The following is a 22,289-nucleotide window of genomic DNA, read 5'->3' as shown; positions in this document are numbered from 1 at the left end:
AAAATGTGTAACACTCTAGGCTCTTTCAACAAGTAGGATATTTACCAGTTCCTCCAGTGAGACCATTATTAGGTCAATAATTAAACATCTCTGAAAATGTCACTGGTACCTTTTCATTTACTATCCTGATAATTGTGTTTCCACATCAGGATCACCTCCTTGAAAATTTCTACTGATAATTACAATAATTTTTGATTTCCCTGATTTCCCATAAGCAGGAGACATGTCATGAGATATCAAAACTAATGTTCATGTTCATTAACGGGAAACTGAGAACTGGTGAAATCTGTAATAGCCACCCACCTACCAGTCATAGTGACTGAGTCTCAATTACTCTGCAGCCTGCAGAAAGAGCTATGCACCATGATACTGGGGAGCTGATGGGAATGCCATATTGGTAGTTCTTCTGCATTTATTATCTCAGTCTTGTTTTCTTCAAAATCTGGAGCTGTCAAAAATCCATTTTCAAAACATTTCCTGATAATCATTTTGCAAAAGTTACTGTGGAGAAATTAAAAAAGAAAATGTCTTGACATTTTTATTTTGGAAAGTTTACAGATTTCAAAATTCTAAATGTTAATGTTATCACATTGAGCTATTTTGACTTGTACATTTTTATATAATTTTCTGGTGTCCTTGATTTTGCATTTGTCATGTATTTTACAGTTCACATTTCAAACTCTGACCTGGAGAACATTGCAGCTAAAAAAGCTGCCAAAACATTGCTTTAATCTTTGAGAGCCACAGTTATTTAAGAAGAGTCTGACACCTTACATGGGATTCATTTCAGGTGTTATATGGCTAAGTTATGTGAAAAATCCCCTCATAGTCAAGTTCGAGCACTGTTGAAGTTTATTTTGTCTAGTTTGTTTTAGACCTCAAGTTTAGGACAACAAAAGCGCTCCATCAGGGCCTCATTCAGTAAATTATATAGGTATTCTTTGTCATCTGAGAGATACAAGGGTATCTAAGACATTCTTAGGGATATGTGTTCCCACCTGGAATGGCAGGACAGGTGGGACAGCCTGATCATCTCCGAAAGTGTTGGATTACAGAGTGAATCCAAGTTGTCTGATACTTTTGTTTCCTTTTTTTCCCTTTTTCTCTTTTTTTTTCTTTTTTTCTTTTTTTTTTTGGTAGAAAATAAGATTTTAAAAAATTATTCAGTTGTCATAGATATCCACAGTAGATTCAGCTGACTAAACTTAGATGTCTACTGCCATGTGGGACGTTTTAGGCATCCCACTTGACATTCAGTTATTATTCCACTGTGGCCTGAGCTACCTGTGTGTCTTTTGTTATATCTGCTTGCCCCATGAGGGTTCTTAGATACCCCAGAATAACTCATGCGGCACAAGGTGTGTAAATTTAAGCATCAAGATCCTGCCCTTTAGGTGGCATTGTTTTCCAGATTAAGACACATAAATCTTAGTTTCTGTATGTGCACCGAATGTCCAAGATTCCGAAGGCTTCAATACTGGCAACAGAGCATGGAGAGCAATCCTACAGTCTAAATGAAGCAGTTACGGTCACTTGGGATCATAGTATCACAAAATCAGTAAGGCTGCAAAAGACCTCCAGGATCATCGAGTCCACTGGGGCCTCCCAGCTACAGACATGGATTGTCTGCAACAGCTCAGATCACTCTTGGGTATTTTGTCCTCACTGCCTGACCTGTGCAGATGGTTCAGGCATCCCAGGGGCTTCAAATGGCCCCAGACACCCCAGGGCAGGAGGGTCTGGAGTTCTGCAGGGTGCACACTGGCACTGCTGACACACATCTAGGTATCACAATGTGGTGCTGGTGCCCATCCCTACAGCTGGTGAAATGAAAAACACGCCTATGTCAAACTACTCACTACTGACCAGATAAGATCTTCAGATCTAGGAAAAAAAAAAAAAAACAAAAACCAAAAACCCAAACCCAAGGGATGTTAATTACAGATCTCCTCAGCAGTGATAAAAAAATTTAAAATCCAGCAATTTGGATAATGTGGAAACAGTAGGAAAAAGACCCTAATTAAGGGAAACCAGAACAATTTCAAAATTTTCTTTTACTGCCTGAGAAACCTTGAAAATTGTTTCATTTTTGCAATGAAAAATGCTAAGACATGCATTCAGCTCAGCAACTGAAAGGTCTGTGGATTTCAGACTGGTCTGCCCTGGGGGACCTGCCCTTTACCTTCACAACTGCACATCCCTTCTGAAAGCCACAGCACACAATGATGTCATTCTTAACCTGTTCTCACTGGAGACACCTTCATAAAAATCTGGACTATTCAAGTCTGAAAAAAGACTTCTTGGCTATTTTAACTCAGCCAGAGGCATCAGATCTTGCTTAGATTTTGCTGAATCTAGTGGATTCTGGGCTTATACACTGTAATTTTGGAGACACTCATCTTTCATAACATTTTTTCAAAGGCTGCAGTGCTGATATTTTTTTTTAAGTTACAGCTTCTAATAAATAAGCTGACTGGTTTTCTCTGTAATGTTTTTGGAGGTATGGTTTGCTAGAAAACTGTAAGAGTAATATTTTGGATAGATTGCTTACGTTTGAAGAAAACTGGAAGAGGAGAAAATTGATCTTAGATACTCCAATGTTACTATGGAGGAATTCCTGTCTCTGCAACAAGCACAGGAAATGGTGATTTGAGATGCTGAAAAAACTGCTGAAGAAGGAGAAGCTAATGAAATGTGGATTTGGAACATTTACTCACTCTAAACCTGATGGAAAGAAAAAGAAAGGAAAGGACCTGATTATATGCAACCAGTTGGAAACATCTCTCCCCAGTGAGGGGAAAGCTTACAGATCAGGCAATGTATATTCAGAGAATCATGGTTACCCAGAAAAAATGCAAGCAGCTTTTTAATTTTGTATATCTCATAACTGGACCTCTGAGGAAACTTTGTTACAGAATGAGAAAAACTGCAGGTAAAATTAATGGAAAGATGAAGATTTGTTAGTTCCCATTAACCTGCTCGCTGCCAGTTTGTGGTTCATACTAAAGACTTGATGATGATGATGACTTTGGCCTCCAGGAAAATAACAAGTTAAAGAACTTTGATTATCTGCAGATTATTTCAGAAGGTAAAAAAAATAAAAGAAAAATAAGCTCATTTACCATTTTACATTCCTAATATCTAATCCATTTTTTCCATTTCTGAGTTCCATTTACCTTCTTTAGGCTTCTACTTATTTCAGGCAGTTGCCACTTATTACCTTTCTTTCCTTCTCTTCCCTGGTTTTTTATTGCTTCATTAAATGAGATACCTCAAATTTTCCTATATCTCTCAGTCTCATAACCTGTGTTTCAGCTTCCTAAAACTTGTTGGCATCCTTCTCCTCTTAAAATGAATGAGTTGAGCACCCTGGGTTAAAGACACTGCTTGAGAATATAGAGCCAGAAGCATCATGTGCAGTGTACCAAGCACTTGCATACACAGCATCAATTTGCACAAGTACTTTCAGCTGCCATCACACATTTCAAATTCATGCATGCTGTTTTGTCACCTTTCTGTACCTTTCAGCATTGTTGCCTCTCTTTTTTTTTTTCTTCTTTTCATCCTGAACATATGTTAGATTAGTAGGGGTAGTCTTCAATTGAATCTGGTTTTCAAATCTCTCTAAATCCCTTTTATTCTCTCTCTATCTATATTTATGTTACTAAGCTGGTGCTTGATTGGGTTGCTCTAATACAAATTAATGTGCAATATGACCTGCAGGCTTTCAATAATGTGCTGTTTGCTTTCTCATTAATGGGGTGCTCAGGTTAAGAGAAAAATCTCCAATCTCAGTAATGTGCAAATAAAATGCTCCTGAAACTTATTCTTGCATTCAAAACTTTTTTCCAGGCTGTTGATACAGAAGGTATCATCTGCTCAGGGTAATCTTACAATTTTTTTTCAGATAAGACCTTGGGAAATGGGATGGTTAGTGCTGAAGTAAATATAGAAATATATGTTGAATTGCTTAATTCTAGCACTTCTAGAAAAGTAAATCTTTTGGCCAGTGTTTGTTCTTCAGCAATTTGTGTATTGTCTAGCAGGGGGGTAACTGGAGCCTTGTTTTGATTAATTCACTGACTTTTCAAAATATTTTATTCCACAATTTGCTGAAAGAAAAGCAAGAAAAGTGATTTAAAAAAGAAGGATCCATTTATGAAATAATAGTGGAAAAATCCAGGCCTGTGAGCTGGCTTTTTTTACATTATTTTTATTTTCACTGCCCCTAATTCTTAGAAGTTTTTTTTCACAGAACATTTCCAAAGGTTATTCCTTCCTAGTCTGAAGGCCACAGTAGTATTTTTTTATTAACTTCTTAAGTAATTTACTTTTATCTTAGTTTTACCCCAGCTATTTATACCTCTCAACTTATAGCTTACTTGAGACAAAATTATGAATCTACCTAAGCCAAAGTGAAATATGCCACTCTTTAACTGGAAAAGGGGGCCCTGCCTTTTAGCTTCAGTTTCTGTAAATTGGTTTTATGCTGCTAGTGAAAGCAATAGACATTACTTAGAGGAGAGCACACGGAGCCCGTCACCACAGCTCAGCTGGCATGAAGTAACTTGCCTACCTGCAGTAATTCAATCATGCTCAAAATGGGGCCACATCATCAATTTTATTGCTGTAACTTTCAAGAGTAGGTGAAGCCTACAGCTTATATAACTCTGGGAGGTGATTGCCCTAAGATATGATCAAGACCAGCTGGATTGTATGCATTCAGATTTCCAAAAGTATTTGAGTAAGTTTTCTCTGTACCTAATATTTCAATGGTTTTTGATGTATATTTTTACTGATGACAGGCTTGATACCACTGTAAGTTATCTCAGTCACTTCTGAAACATTATTAATTTCATGTCTTCCTTATTTATGAGTAGACCTGGTTTCTTCCCTCTGGTAAGCTCCCAAAAGCTGTTATACTGCTTTCATATCTCTGGCACATACTGACTCATTTTGCTGCTTTGCTCCCAGATATCAGTTTTCACTGCAAACCTACAAAATTTAGCAGCAATCCACTGAAAAGCTGATTATATTTTCAGGAGAAGTAAGATCATGTTTTCAATGGCTTGGCTCCCACAAGATGTCATATTATCAAAACACAAGCAATAGTTATGATTAGTAGTACAAATCTAGATTCCTCCCTGGGGTCAGGAGAGTTATGAGTGTGGTCTGCTAAGTTCTGATGAAACTTTTCATTTTCACCTGTTTTCCATGCAAAAGTAATCAATGGTGCTGATTTTTTTCATGGATCAAGTTGACCCATAAGGATCATTGCATCCAACATCATGTTCATCACAGGATTGAGTTTCTGTATTTTAGGAGTTTTCAATTACCAGTCTTCAAAGAAACATTCCCTCTAAGGGAACTTCTACTTGAAGGACAGGGCAAAACGACTTCTCTCAAACCTGAAGTGGTCATTCCTGCAAAACTACTCATTTTTATAAGGGCTATAGTTCTCAGTCACACTTTTTTACATGTGTCGGTGATGACCATCAACTTATGTGACGCAGTGCAGATGTTAAAGAGTTTCAAGGGATCTTGGTGTTCATGCTCGCTATCTAGAAGCAGTGGAAATACTTTAAAATTTCTTTTAAACTCCCTCTGAATATACTATTGAGTTTCTCTCCCACAGATGCGCATAATTTGGATACTTCTAACTTTCTCTTGATCCAATGATATATGTGTCTGTCCTACATCACTTTTCTTTGCCAGCAGGGAGGGTTATCAACTCTGTCATTATTACAGATATCAGGAAGGATCTGGAAGGTTCAGAAATGACAGGCATGGGAATAGGTGACATTATTTTCCAATACCCACTCATGGGTGCTCAAGGCTGCAGCCAGACTCCCCTGCAGACCTTGTACTTCAGCTTATGGTTGCAGAAAACATTCAGCAATTTCTTCCACCTGTGTCTTTTACGATGCAGCCTGTATCCCACTGGTTCAAACAGTCAAGGAGTGCTAAGTGGTTTGGAGCTGATCTTCCATCTTGATGCTCCCTGTCAGTACAATTCCATTGGTACCAAGGCAAAAAAAGAACAGGTTGCATCCTATGCCTGCAATCTGCTTTGTGTACTGAGAACTTCTTTTTCATTGTTCCCAGGGTTTTTTTGTTTGTCTGGGGTTGTTTTTTTGGGGGGGTTTTTGGTTGTTTGGATTTAAGTTTGGTTGGTTTGTGGTTTTTGTTGTTGATTTTGCTTTTCATGGGAGAATGAAAACTTTTATTTTTATTTCCTTCCCCTGTAAGTTACAATTAGGGGGATCAATGTGTTTAGAAAAAAAATCCAGGAAATAAATGCATTATCATTCTTTGACTAGGGAGTTTCCATTCATTTGAATATATGTCATGAAGAGTATTATAGTATAATTACAGTGGGGTTTGAGTCTCTAGAGGGCCTTACAAGTACATTTTCAAATGAAAATTGATCAAGGCTAGCAACAGGAATAAAAAGTCCCACTATGAAAAGGTTTTAGAGTCTTTTAGGATACTGAGGTGTCATATATATTGCCTCTGCTGTCAATTCACTGAGTGCCCAAAACTTTGCTGTCTTCTAGGGTGAAATCTGCTTTAGCTGAGAACCTTAGAAAAAGAACCCAGACTGGATTCAAATTCTTTAAATGTAATTTCAGTTAATAATGGTGTGATTACACTTTTTTTCTTTTAATTCAAACAGACAAAAAATCTTGCTAGTAGTTAAGCAATTTTACATTAACTGCTTCATTTGTAGGAAAAAGAGAGAATTTTATTAAGCTAAGTACTTAACTTTAAAAAAAGACAGAGTGGGAGAGATAATGTTCCTAAAGTCTTTGTCCTGCTGTATGTACTTTAGGATGAAATATTTTCCTGTTTCTGTTGTTGCCCATCATTTGATGTTTGACCCAGAGGTATGTCAAGCTGCGTGTCTCTCTTTGACCCCTGTGGAGAGATGACTGCTGCATCACACTGCTGAAACTGAGAACATAGCCTTCCCAACAAATGAGTTTACACCCCTCCCAGCCCTCTGTGGCAGCCTGAGAAATACTGAGGCATGATGAGATATTTTTCCTTGTCAGGTTATGCCTTTTCCTCTCACCCAGGTTCATCTTACCCCAGTGATTCACAAGCTGCATTACCAACAGCATTGACTGAACCTTAGTGGTTGCCTGAGGTAGTATTTGGATTCATAGATGAGAAACTTAACCAAAGGGCATCCTAATTGTGTCAGCAGAGCCACTTGTGGGGAAAACTGTTTCTCTGGGGGAGCTTGGACTTTTCCATGGACTTGAAATTACATCATATACATATCTGTTAAAGCCACTTCTTGCTGGTTTTTAGTGCTGTCTTGCCATGCTTTTCACTTTTCATTCTTAATTATTTCCACTACTATCCATCTTGTCTTCCATTCCCTCCCCAGTAGTGAGATCATGGTGAAATAAGGCTCAGAGCTTAATTAAAGTTCACAGTAGCCTTCAGTATGGAAGACAGAGTGCTCTTAGTACTGGGTATGGTGGGACCCCAAAACCACTTCTCAAGAGAGATCAAAGAATCATAAGCCCATAATTAGTAAATAATAGTTTGCTTCCAAAATTACATATCTATAACATCTTCCAGTCCCTTTGTCTTTCAGTCCTCTAGAGAAGAAAGTTATTTTGGTGTAAAAGAATCAATTCAGGTGCATCACGAAACTAGAAAGGGTTGGGGTTTTTTTTGACCTCTGAAAGGAGGACAACACTGGGAAACATGGAAAAACATCAAAAAGGGAAGACTTCTAATGTGATTTCTTTCCCATCAGACTATTTCTTTGCTCTTTATCTCCTTGTCTGTTCAGCATCCTTCCTGTCTGGAAGTCTCCTTTGTATACATGTCCTCAAATGTACAGATCCTTAGGGCTCTGTGAGGAGTCTTCATTTTCTCATACAGGTTATTGCAGACATTTTGTCCTTCCTTTCCAAGTTAGAAAAAAAGCAAATATCTGAGCACCTGAGTGCTCCAAAGCCTTTTTTCTACTTAATTCTAGTACTGACTGTTTGAGGGTGACTAATAAATTGTTTGAGCTTTTCACAGAAAATGACACACATAGCAGCATATGGATGAGCCTGTACTCCCTTTACAGTCAATAAAGAGAAATAGGCACTTTTGGCTTATGATTCATCTGATCTTTTCCAGCAATCCACTTAGGAGAAGATGGCTTGTGTCCTGTAAGCATTTATTCCTCTCTGCTGAGAAGGCACAAAATCTAGGCATGTCTCAGACTTTAATGTATTTATTGTAGGCATCCAAGTGGTGAATGCCAAAGGATTAGGACTCTCATAAATTTCTGGAAGAGATCCTCTTGTGGACAGCATGCCTGCCCTGGGAAATGAAAAAAACTGATATAAAACTGCTTCTTACTTTTCAGCAAACCCTTACATAATGAACCTGCTCTGAATAAAGTAGACTGACTTCTGTGTGTTTGCTTTTTGTAATCAGTTTCTTACATACGCATTTGTTGCAGGAAAATTTCCACCTATTTTCTAAGACTTGACATTATTCTTGGCTCATTACACCTAAAGCCTGCCCTTCTCTTGAACTTTGATCCTATTGTCCTGGTTTCAGCTGATACAGAGGTCATTTTCTTCCTTGTAGCTGGTACAGTTCTGTGTTTTGGATCTAGTATAGAATAATGTTGACAGCACACTGGTGTTTTGGTTGTTGCCAAATAGTGCTGAACCTGGGTCAAGGAATTCTCATTTTCCCATGCTCTGTCAGTGAGGAGCTGCACAAGTTGCCTTGAGGACATCTGGGACAGCTGCCCCAAACTGGCCAAAGGGATATTCCACACCACAGAACGCCAAGCTCAGTACACAAACTGGAGGAAGTTAATCTGGAGGGGACAATCACCAGAGGATTGCTGGAAATGGGGTGGGCATTGCTTACAGGGTGTTGAGCACCTGTGTCATGAATTGCTTGGGTCTTCTTTTGGGTTTTATTTCTCCTGCTTTCTCCTCATTTTTTAATTGTAATTCATATAACTTTGTATTGCTTCAGTTATTTAACTGTTCTATCATAAGCCACGAAATTTGGCAATTTTTTTACTTTTATCCAATTCTTCTTCCCATGCCACCATTGGGGATGGTTTGAGAAAGTTGCTGAGTGGTGTTTAGTGGTGGGCTGAGTTAAACCAAGATACCTATATACCACAACTCAGGGAAATCCCCAGGCACACTCATGCAACTGAAAGGATTATATCCTTGCTTTCTCATTACCTCTGTCAAACTTTTAAACAAAAAGTAAAAAGGCCTTGCTTGTCTTTCCTACTGGCAATCTCAATATCCTCAAGCTGTTTTCCTCTCAGTTATCCTTTGCTGAACTTTTCCTCATGTTGTCCCTTTCAGCCAGGCTCTGAACTACCACACTATTGCAAATAACCCCCAGCCATATGTTTGATCTCTTATAAACACTTATTTTATCCATCTCATTTATAAAGATGCAGTTTCCTCGTCTAATGCCTGTCTTTTCCCCCAGATTTTTGGCCATGACTGAGATAAAGAGAAATTATGTGCCAGTCTGACCACTGTGAGTCTGATTAACCAAAGAAATATTATTTCCTTCAGCCAGGGTATCCCTGAAAGGGTACATGATTTTGGGCTAACAAGTGCCACACATGTTTCAGTAGATATAGTGGGATTTGGAAGTTTTGGTCAACATCCTTATCAGCACAGGATGAGGCACACCTCATTTGAAAAACAGTTAAGGTAGCTGACTCAGTTTTGATTCATTCTTCTCATTTCCTCCTTTTTTTCTTGACAGTTTACCCAAGACTGAACACATCCATTTCTGTCTTTCCACTTCCTAAAGTTACTGCTTTCTGCTGCCACCATCCCCCATCCCCAATGTATTTCAGTGTGAAAAGGCACCACATTCTCTCTTTGACGTGGAAAATGTTCTCATAATTATTTTTATTGATTAACTGAATAGAAAAGAACATGAAGCACACATATGCCCAGTGTCTGACAATCTGTTACTTTCAGTTGCAGAAAACTGTAACAATCTCAGATATAATGACACCAGTTACCTTCTGTCTCTCTAAGTTGCACAAGAAAAAGTCCTCTCATATAACAGCTAAAGCAGGGCTGGAAAGAGTTATTTCTTCCCTGTTAGGCACTGTGCACTGCTGTGAAGGGCAATGTGCAATCTGTGACCCATACTCCACTGCTGCAATGAAAGCTTTGCATAACTGAAGTAACTCATGCATAACTTTCAACAAATGCGTAACCTCACAAGGGTCCTACATGGAATCCTTGTGTCTCGTGTAGGTATTTGTATGAGCATGCCTGGAACAGAGGGGTACCCCAAGCCACTGTTCCCAGAAGTGTTTTCACATTTCTGTGTTGAATGGGGACCCTATGAATGTCTATAAGGATCTGAAGGGAGCTGTCAAGAAGGAGGGAGGGAGCCAGGCTCTGCCTGCCAGGGCCAAGCAACAGAACAAGTGGCAATGGGCAGAAACTGATGCACAGGAAGTTCCTCCTGGTCATGGGGAAGAATGTCCTTACTGTTCAGGTGACACTATGGTCCTTTCCAAACCTACCCATTCTGTCTTCTGTGATTCTCTGTAAAATTTAGTGGCCCAAGTGCCAGAAGCAGACTGAGAAGAGGAATTGAGATTCCTCCCACTGCTCAAGGCAAAAGCGTCGGTCTGTATTTTCCTCAGGCCACCAGACCCTGTGTGTGGTTCAGTCTTAGTTTTGTGATGACTGACACATTCAGAAGATGTGAACATAGTTCTGTCTTCTTAGACTTGGAGGGGGAAGTTCCATGTCCTAGGCATGTGCTATAGACCACTGCAGAAAGGTGGCAGCTGATCCTGATAAAACTGCATCATCCACGAGTAAAGTCTTTTTGGAGGACATGTTTAAAGCTGACCACAGTATAAACATCAGGACAAGCCAAAGTAGCAAGTGGACTAACATGTAGATACAGGCTGATATGAGGGTCTTCAGTGGTATGAAAGAGCCATCTCCCCAAGGAGAGATCCCTGACAGTTTGCTCAGGCTTGGAGACAGAGAACATTAAAGTTTTACATTTTAAGTGGGATTTAGCACAGCTGTACACAGCACTTCTAAAGCTTGAATTTAGTTCCTTTGTACTGTGGCTGCTTTATTGCACCCTGTTTCCCTTATAATCTGTCCAACATGTAAATAACACATTGAATAAAAAGCTGCTCTCTTACTTGAATAATAAATTCCAGTGTCTGGTTAGGACTTTGTTTCAGTTCATACATACCTTTGCTTTCACTAAATAAAGTCATTAACAATGTGAATTCTCAGCCTTTTATTCCCATCACTGATTCTTTCTAAGTCGTGTCTCAGCTATACAAAAGACTCCTTTGGTATTTTCTCCCCATGAGGTATTCATATACTGTAATCAAATCACCTCTCAGCATTCTTTTTGATAGCTAAACACATTGTGCTCTCGTAGCCCTTTATATCAACAGAAAACCTATACTCTTCTGAGCACCTGTCACTCCCATGTGGCACTCTCACACATAAAGGACAGTCCATGCATAAAGCTCAGAAAGCTGATCTGCATCTTCAGAATGCTTTGGGCAGTCATTCGATTTTCTTTCTCTGTTTTCTCTTAAAAATAGATAAATAAGTAGATATTCTAAATTGAAAGGTATTTAAACATGTCTATGTCTTCTTGCAGGCAGCAGAAAAGCTACTGCTTGTAATGTGGTTTTTAAATTGTCTTAAACCTTCAACAGTAATTTCTACTTGAATGAAAAAGTAAAGTGTACTTGAATGAAAAAGTCAACTGTTTCAAATTCTGATCTCCTTCCATGCTGAAATAATTTGCAACACGCTGCTGATGTAATTTTAGAAAATTGGACTTTTCATTTACTCCACCCTATTCATTTTAGCATACATTGCAAGAATTTGACAGGCTGAATCCTGAAACCAGGATTTAAAAAATCTTAAATTAGAGCCAAGATTAGGTCACTTAAGAGTTTCTCCCCTTTCAGGATATTTTCCAGGTCTTCCTAAATGCCATGTATATATTTCTGTGTTAGGTTTGCATGGCCAAGCTTTGGTAGCAAGGGGGGCTACAGGGGTGGCTTCAGTGAGAAGCTGCCAGAAGCAGCTCCATGCCTGGCAGAATCAATCCTTGGCAGCTCCAAAGACTGATGTGCTGCTGGTCAAGGCTGGGCCAATTAGAAATGGTGGTAAGACCTCTGTGATAACCTATTTAAGAAGAAACAAAAAAAAAAATTATGGCACAGTTGTAATTGCATCCAGAGAAGAGGGGGGTGAGTACAGGTGAGAAGAACAACTCTGCAGACACCAAGGTCAGTGAAGAAGGAGAGGGAGGAGCTGAGACTCCCCTGCAGCCCATGGTGCAGCCCATGGTGAAGCAGCTGTCCACCTGCAACCCATGGAGGTCCAGAGGGATGCAGAGATCCACCTGCAGCCCATGGAGGTCCAGGGCATGCAGAGATCCATCTGCAGCCCATGCAGGAGACCCATGCTAGGGCAGGTGGATGCCTGAGAGGAGGCTGTGATGCCATGGGAGGCTCATGGAGAGAGAAGCCCCTGCTGGAGCAGCCTGCCCTTGAAGGACTGCACCCCATGGAAGAGTGACTCAGTTGCAGCAGTTTTGGGAGGACTGTTGCCCATGGGATGGACTCACTTTGCAGCAGTTGGTGGAGAACTGTTACCTGTGAGATGGACTCACATCTGAGAAGTTCATTGAAAGCTGTCTCCCATGGGTGGGACTCATGGTGCAGCAGGGGAATGACTCCTCTCCCTGAGCAGCTGGGCAAACCACAGGTGATGAACTGACCATAATCCCCATTCCCTGGGGGTGGAAGGAAGGGGGTGTTTTAATGTCTTATTCTACTTCTCATTATTCTGCCCTGGTTTTGTTAGCAATAAATTCAATTAATATCTCTATTTCTATCTTGTTTTGCCCACGACAATATTTGACGAGTGATTTTTCCCAGTCCTTATCTCAACCCATGAACCCTTCATTATATTTTCTCTCCCCTGTCCAGCTGCAGAGAGCAGTGATAGAGCAGCTTTTGTGGATGCTTGGCACCCAGCCAGCATCAACCCGCTATAGTTTCATATTTGGGGTTTTGTTTTTGTTTGATTTTTCTTATCCTTCCTTTAGTATATTGGTCAGCACATTCTGAGGGTTAAGGCTCCTCTTACTTTATCCCTACACTTCCAACATCTGGTTTGGGTTGGTCTCAAAATCTTCTGTTCAGTATCTTTCAGTTTTTTATCTCAGAGCGTAATGAATTGTGGTTTACTCTTTTCCCTCAATAATACAGCCAGATCTCTACTAATGATAGTGAACTTTCTGTAGAGCTCCAGCACCAGTTAAAAGAGGAATTAATTTAAAAGAATTAAAGTCCACTGCAAGTGTGATTTTGCAGCCACATTCATTTCTATTTCTACTTCAAACTTTCTGACAGACCATTAGTTTTAGTAATATTTAGTCTAAGAGTTTCAAGAAAAATCTGATCTGAAACACTGAGAGAATGAAAAAATATAACAACAGGAGTCAAAAAGGTGAAACAAAGTGATTCTTGCTAAAGTGCATCTGACTATAAAAGACAACCTGAAGTATAAATCTACCACATGGTAAGTTGAAGCCGTAAGTTGGATTTGTATGCCCTGTCCACATGGTTATATACTCTAACCTGACCTAGAATTCCCTCTAGCCCAGTTTTCTGGTCACCAAAAGTTCTCAGAAACTGAAAATATTGCCAATACAGTACAAATACAACATATTCCCTCATTCTTGTTCTATGAGGGTAACAAGATTTGGTCTGTTTTATAATTGTTTCCATCAGTGACAATAAAAACTTTTATTGTTTTTCAGCTCATTCTGGGCACAAAATTCCCCATTGGGAAGCCAAATAAAATCCTTCCATTCTTGCTTAGGGGCTCCATTGGAAATGGCTGGGCAGGATTCCCTTCATGTAATTTAATATTTGACAGCTGTAGATGACCACCCCAAGAGGAAAGAAGCTTAGAATACCAGTCACATTGTCCATAGAAAGATGTAATTCACTATCCTGTTTGACTCTCCATCCTGCAGAGGCATTTGTTTCTGTAGATTACAGGAAAAGAAATAGCTCCTGTCTGGTTTATTTAAATGGTTGTGTGTTCACTGGGTTTTTTTTACATCTGGGAGAGCCATCTGAACTCCCTCTCTGTGATTCATGGGAGTCATAAAATGTCTCTGAGGATTGACCAGTGGCAGTAACTTTTATTGTACCAGTGGTGTATCCCTGCAGAGTTTTCAAATTTTCTGATTAAATATAGATGTAAATTACTGTTCCCTTTCCTGTGCTCTAGATGTAAAGGAACCACTTAATTAAGCTAATTAGGATAGTTGTATCCCTAGGCCATAAGAGCGCCCTCAGTTCAGTTCCTTGGGAAGCTGCAAAGTAACTGAAATGGGTTAATATGGTCACTTTTAGCACAGTACTGTGGAGAAGCGAGGGCAGTGGAAAAACTTCTCAGGACAGCATCTCAAATTAATTTAACTGGAATTATTTCAAGAAAAACTCCCCATAATATTGAAGCAGGGTTGATTTGCACTCATGCTTTCTCTTGTTGCTTGCAAATTAGTGTCTTTTCCATTACTGCTTTGGTTTGATTTCGGTTATATTTTTTATTGTATGATGATTTCTCTTTTAATAAACCTTGTCTGCTTGAAGGCCTGAAGCCACCAAAGCACTTTTAAAAGATGACTGGTTACTAGGCAAACAAAAGTTGCAGCAAAATATCCCTGAAGTCTAGCAAGACATTTGCCACTACTTTGCTCTGAACTTTGGCAAATGATTTGACTTTCTCCTCTTCTCCCCACTTTAACACATGCTGCTTCGAGCCCTCAGTTTCCTGGACTATGTTACTCCATGCAGCTCCTGTGAATGAGATGGAGTTTGTAGAAAAAGGAACCGCAGGCAGAGCCACAATCACATTACTTTAGCAGCACAGCTTGATGTACTCAGCAAATAAAATATAGCCTTCACTGGTGGTAGAAGACAAAATTTAGCTTCCACAAGAATGCCTTAATTTGCCCTAACACTCTTTTTTCTCAGTCTTCCTTGTGATCAGTAGACTTTCTGCCAAGCATCCATGCTGTGCTGAAAAGAAGCAGACAGAGTTCAAAGCACTTCAGCCTTAATGCAAAGCCCTCATTAAGAAACATGAAATGCACTATTTGATAGTATAAAGTTATGGGCAATGAGAAAAGTGACTGCAATAGCTACAAAAATCACCACAGATAAAAATGCCTTAGTCCTTTCAGCAGTCCAAATTTACGCTCTACTTTGGCGTCTCCAAGAAAGATCCCAAATACTATGAAAAGGTATACTGGGCTAGTACTTGCTTCTTGGGTACAAAAGGCAGAAGGGCAAGGATGTATTTTCCTTAAGGTGATATTTTGTCATGTTCATATAGATAGGCTTGCATCACAGTCTTTGTTCAGTCTTGCAGATTTTGTAGGAAAAGTTTCAGAAGTGCAAGGTAACTGATAGAAGAGAAATAGGGTTTATAGGCAAGGTCTGATGAAAATCAGAAACAAAAACCCACAGAATTCATTTGTGACACTTGCATGAGGGACGGTACATGGTTCTCATTTTGCCTCTTTGCCTTTTGCCTGCTGGAAAATTCAACAGAACTTCGAAGGTGCCACAACTTGTTTCATTTCGTACTATATTTCATCTCTTGTTAAAGTCTTTATGCTAATTTAATTAAACATAGAAAAGACAGGCAATGATAAACATGAACCTGTTTCAAGTGGATCTTGTGCATGAATTTCCCCCAAAATGTTCATCATTAATAATTGCTCTTAGTTATCCTTCTGGTAATAGTATCTTTAAGTCAAATTAGCTATTGTGGCAAACGACCAACATTTAGCTTCATTTCATCTTCCTGGATAAAATCCTTTTTAATTTAAGTAACTGAAGAATCACTCCAAAGATTTTAATCATCCCCAAAATCTATGCATAAGCCAAATGGCTCCATATAACTTCAATGGCAAAATTAGAAAATGTATTCCCAGGACTATGCAATGACCTATATCTGACTGTTCCCTCAGATGAAAAAAATTTTAAGCTTGGGGATATTTTTCATTAAAAAAACAAAACCCCAAAAACAAACAAACAAACAAAAAAGGAAACCACAAAACAGAAAGAAAAAAAAAAAAGCCCAAACATAAAACCAACACAACAAAAGCATGGGACTATGGATGGATTGTTTTCAGGGGTTTTTCCATTTTTTTTTTGTGAAAATCTACAGATCCATAAGTCTCTCTCATTAAACAGAATTGACACACATGTACAGAAAAAGCACAGAATGAGTTAAGGGAGGACTTTACATCATTTCTCCAGATATCAAAACATTTAATTCATCTGCAATGAAACATTGTTAAACCTCAGGTCATTTCAATGTTGAAGCAAAATATTCCCTTTAGAAATTTCACAGCTATTAGCCTTGAGTTACCAGTGATGAATGTTTTTGCAGCTGTAAAACTTCTTCAGGCCCAAGAGCACATTTTAGCCTAGTTTATTGTGGTTTTTCTGTCTCCTTGAAGGGGGATGATCAGTCCTGATTAGCTGTGCTAATGTAGTGCAGTGTAATAGCTACATATACCAGTGTCCACTTTGCTCAGATCTGAACTTGAAAAACATTGTTCTTTCATAATGCTGGATCCTGAATGGATATAAAACGTCTGAAATTAAACCCTGATGAAAACAGGCTTTCAAAAGTGAATATAAATTGTCCTCCTTGATTCTGCTTTAGCATTCAATGTGTTCATGATATATATGAACATAGCATGTGGATGGGTGCATTTCTTCTTTCTTGATTGCACAATGCAGATTATTTTTGTGTTAGAGGGATTATACTAAACCTTCTAGTTGGGTTTACACAATAGATTGATTCCTTTAAAAATTGTCATAGACATTATTAAGTGACTAGAGAAAGGTTCTAATTCCCTTGCACTTTGTCATGGTCATTAATAACTGAGAAAGGTCCTTTTTTCTCTTATAAATATGGTGTGGTTTGGGTGGAGGATTAATGTATTTCTCTTGATATTTTATTAAGATATTTATGCTCTCAGGACTCACAGGTCTGCTCTAGCATGCTTGATCTGTCCCACCTTCCATGTCCTCACTCTACGTGGCTATTTAGACAATTTTCACCCCTAGATGTTTCCTCCTCTACATCCTTTAGCATATCATTTCCCAGCCTCTTAGGTAAAAATCATACCAAATTCTCTTTCTCACAAGCATGTCAGCCTCACTCTTTCTTTGCAAAACTTAACTTCTGGGAGCCCTTTATTCCTGTGTTTTTCAAGTGAATATACTGAGTGATGAAATGGCTGCTCTGCCATATCTAACCTAGCTTCTAAATCCCAATAGCTTTACATATAGCTCATCTACCATCTCTGCTCTTCCACTGGAGTAATGGGACATCCAGGTCTCTTCCTTAGCAGTCTCAATCATAATGAAAAACACAATATTAATAGAAAAGGAAGTTTTCCACCTGTAATTGATTTCCACTACAATACTTACATGATCAAAACAGAAGATGAGCTGCAAGCTTACCTGAAAATTATGACGAAGACAGAATAGTGGAAATGAGCACAGATCACGAAATGCCACTGCTGACAACTCTGCTTCCCTTGAAATTAACTAACATGTCATAGTGGAAGACAAGACCACAGCTCTCCATATTTAGCAGCTGGTGTTTCCATGTCCATATAGGCACACATTACATGGACACTGACAATAGGAAGGTGCTAGATGCTTTTTCCTTGTTTTCAGTGGAAAGGTAAACCTAGGCAGGTTCTGTGACCTATTTATTAATTTATTTCTCTTGTTAAAACGCACCAGCATCATGGCTGTTAATGTGGCCTCACTCAGATGCAGAGAATAAATGGACATGAAGAAACTATTGCAGATCTCATATGGCAAACAGAAGGAGCTGGAAAAGTTTAATACATTATTCAATAGCAAACAGTGGAATCACAGAGCTAGCATATATAAAAGGTATGAGATCCTCAGCTCTTGGATACATGTTCTTGAAGCCCACTTATATACTAAAATATTAGTATGCAAAAATGGTGATGAAAATCTAAACAAAACTGCAGTCAAAATAAACTTAATTTGGGACTATACCTTTCCATGGAGATTTTATTTGTTTGTTAGTTTTAGTAGTACTTAAATACCTCAGGTACATTTATTTTGGCTTTATTTAGATATTTAATTAATAGAAAATAAATATCTTAGAAATGAGAACATATTTTTTCCATAACAATAAAACAAAAAAAAACTAAAACAAAATATGGTCTTCTAGAGTGAAATATTGCTAAAATGGAATTATTTTGTTATAGAGATTAAGAAAGATTTGTTAAATCACAGAGTGATTTGCTTTCACATGCAGACCTTAAATGTGCTTATGGATCCATGCATAGCCTTTTGGCTTGTGTGGTCAAATTTGCACCACAGAATGTTTGGTTAGCCCTCTGATTAGCCAGATTCTATGGACAAAAGCATTCAGCTTACTCTAATTCACTATTACTATAATTATTCCTTTGAAAATTTGGCCAAGAAGCCATCAAATCATATTTGCCAGGCCTTAATAATTCATATTTACCAACTGCTATCTCATTAACAATTAACAAACATTTACTAAATGCAAATTATATTGTAAATTGGATTATGGATTTTGAAGAAGTAGTTTAATTTTGATGGTTGGTCAGGTTTGCTGCCTAACAAGCACCCAGAGAGTGCAGAGGCATTTCAGTGAGGAGCTTCATCTGCCCAAGTCACCTGGAGCAGCTTCTGACTGGCAGCTGCAGCTCCAAGGAGGCACTCCAGTGGGTGACTCTGCTCCCTGTGGGCACACAACCACAGAGCCCTGTGATTTCATGTCAGCAATTTAAAAAGGCAACTCCATGGGTTCCCATGGATCCAGGCAGGGTCTTTTGCTTTCCAGGCTGAGCCCTGTCACTCAGCACCATGTAGAGCTGTCACTGGCCCAGAGATTGATCCTTTTGGACTATCCTGTTTTGTGGAAAGGAACCCTTTCCATGCCAGAGAGGGGTTGGAACCAGATATTGTTAAGGTCTGTTCCAACCCAAACCATTCTGTGATTCTATTTCTTCTGAAGGTCATTTGTTCCTTGGGTTTTCTCCTACCCCCTGATGGTCATCTGTCAGGGGATTGCCTGTTGACCCCAGGACGAGGCACCAATTCACATCCTCATACTATTTGAGATAAGATGGAGGAGGAAATAGACAAAAGAATCACCAGAACGTATTTACAAGAGCTTTTTGGTCTACTGAAGAAGGCACACCCCTGTCAGAGGGCAAATCTCTCTCCTTTTTGGAGTTGTTTTTATGTTTTATTGAATGCCCTGCCTAATACACAGGAAAAAACAACCCAAAGAGCCAGAACCAGACAGAGGAAGAACAGATATTCAAATAATTTCTTGGTCATTACTCGAGCTGACATTGTCATTCATGTGGATGAAGGCAATGATCACTGGCCTGTGAGCTCTCCTTCTCCTGCTTTTGCTTCTCTTGACAAACCTGACAAGCCCGACAAGCCCATCCCAAGCCTGCATCTTCTCTCTATCCTGTAAGACCATCTTTTGTCTTCACCACTCGTACACAGGCCACTGGCAGACCAAGGGTCTAGGTGAGAGGCTGTTAATTTTGCATCTCTTTCTAAATAACTGCTGAAAAATTGTTCTCAGTTTGTGTTTTACTCTAAAATCTCTATCTTTTCTTTTATACTGGAAAAAACTTCGCGCTCAAAATCTAGTGTCATTTTCTCAAAAATAGTTATCTGGCCTAATGACAGACATTGCATCATGTAAAAAAAAAACCAACCTTTCCCTGTCTTTGGCTTTGTACCGCCATTGTAAAGTAATATTGTATCTAAACCAATAGCTATGGCTTCCCTTTATAGGCAATAGAATTTAGGATACAATTCAGATGACCTAGTTTACACAAGGATGTTGCCATCTAGTAAGAGCAATTCTCTCCACTAGCTGTGAAGGAAGTCTATAGTGACTAGCTCTGATGCAGAAGACCTACACTTCATCAAATGAATCCCAAAACTATTCTATAGATGTGTTGCATCTAAAAATAAATTGTATGCAAAATAGCTGTACTATAACTTTAGCAGCTTTTTTTTTAGAAATAAGTGAAGTGAAAAGTTACATTTTCTTTGCACACCCCTGGTCAAGTTTGTTACTGTTAATTTTCAGCTACCTGCTACTGTTTAATTTAGTGCTACTCCACAGAGGGTTCTTTCCAGAATTCTAAGAGAGTCATTTAGCATCATGTGAGGTAGCAGATGAATGCTACTGAAGAATCTGAGAAGAAAATGTCCAGGAGGATGTGACAAATGAAGGGGCAGTATTGATTATAAATGGAAAGCCAGTAATTGGAGATAATTTTGAACAAAAGAAGCACACAACAACATAGGAGAGAAGCATATTTCAAAGTGATCATCCTTACAGTAACATGAGCATACTGCATACAAGGGACCTCATTTTGATGTTGCTAGCCCTAAGGTTGCCAAGGGTTTTGAAGTTCATCCTTAATCCACAGATGAAGGTACACACAAGGAAAGTTGTGTGTACCTTGATCTTGTACTACTACTGCCCAACAACTTCCTGAGACATTTCAGCAAACTAAGTGGATTTTTTTAGGTGGTTTTCTGCTGGATTAACATGTTTGAATTGCTCTGTAAAGGAACAGACATGACCAGAAGCAACAGTGCGACTGGAGAAATTGTCAAGTTAGTAGTTAAATACGTAGGGGTCACACAACAATCTAAGCCAAACTCTCAGTTTCCACTCAAAAAGATGTTTCTACACTATCCTATTTCCAGTCACATATTCCCAGCACTTTACCTATATAAACATGAGTTATATGCTGCAGGATTAAAGCCTAATCCAAAAACAGCAGCAAACAATTAATTTTCAGTCAACTCAGTATTGTGGTGGACATCGGCTTGGAAGAAATTGAAATGCTTGCAACATTTCTCCACCTACTCTTAGTGTTAAATGCTAGGAAGGTGGCAAGGTGAGGCTTACACAGGTTCAAAATTCAGATCCACAGTGATGAGAACAACCCTGTCAGCAGGAGCACAGATTTAGACCCCGACCATAAAAAAAATGAAACCCAACATTAGAGTGAGAAATGTCAGAGATCAAGTGTAGAACTGTAGCCATTGAAATTAACAGTTAAACCTGATCAAGGCCCTGGCCCAGACAGAGAATAGGGGGGCCTTGAATAAGGGAATAAGACAGAGAAGCAGTGTGCACCCCAGTGAGCTGCAAGACAAGGCTTTCAGACTGTGCTGTTAATTTATGCACAGTGAAGTTAAGGGTGTACAAGATTCACCCATTAGAAATAACTCTCCAAAACAGATTTTGCTCTTAATCTACAATAACCTGCCTGCAACACTATCAATCAACAGAACAGATATTTTGCAGTTTGGTAATGTGTTCCATCTTTCAGTTTTAACCTAACAACCTGCATGTTCATGTTCATCATCCTCTGACTTGAAGCTGCAGGGAGCCAAACCACCCACAAGTGCCACCTGGATGCTAAAATTTAATTTCCATGTGAAAATCAGATATTCCTACACTTGTTTTCATTCCATATTGGGATATGAACTCATAAAATACTTATGAAGTTATTAAAAAGAAACAAAACAAAACTTCACTTTGAAAATACTTTAATGATCATTTGTTTCAAGTTAAATGTGTCTGAGTTGCTGCATCAGATGCTCTCTTTTGGCTTGGTCAAGACATCCAGAAATGAGTCATGAGTTCCAATAAAAATCTGAATTTGAGGCAGTTTAGCTTGCAAAGAGGAGCCTGAGAGAGGATGTGACAACAATTTTCAAGGACGGAAAAATGTTACTGAAAGGCTGAAGAAGAACCAGTTCTCCCTGACCATACTAGGCATACAAGAGTTAATGGACTAAACACCGAAAAACTGATGTAATGTCATAGGAACATGTGTTCTTCCTAGGAACAGGTTATAAATGAGCTGACCTCTTTGGGCAAGCCTGAGGTTCTTTAAGGATCTAGGTGATTGTCATCTGCCAGTATCATTGATCCTTCCCACTGAGGGAAGGATTGGGGTGGGTGGCAAAGAGAGGCATTCCTGAGTGGAATAATTAATTGAAATTACTGTCTCCATTCAAAACCAAACAACACACTTGGATGGTGAGTTCTCACACAGTTTAGTCTATGTCAGATGTCACTTTGAAAATTTAG

Source organism: Zonotrichia leucophrys, chromosome 1 (genome assembly GCF_028769735.1).
Source record: "Zonotrichia leucophrys gambelii isolate GWCS_2022_RI chromosome 1, RI_Zleu_2.0, whole genome shotgun sequence".
NCBI lineage: Eukaryota > Metazoa > Chordata > Aves > Passeriformes > Passerellidae > Zonotrichia > Zonotrichia leucophrys.
This window is presented reverse-complemented; position numbering follows the sequence as displayed.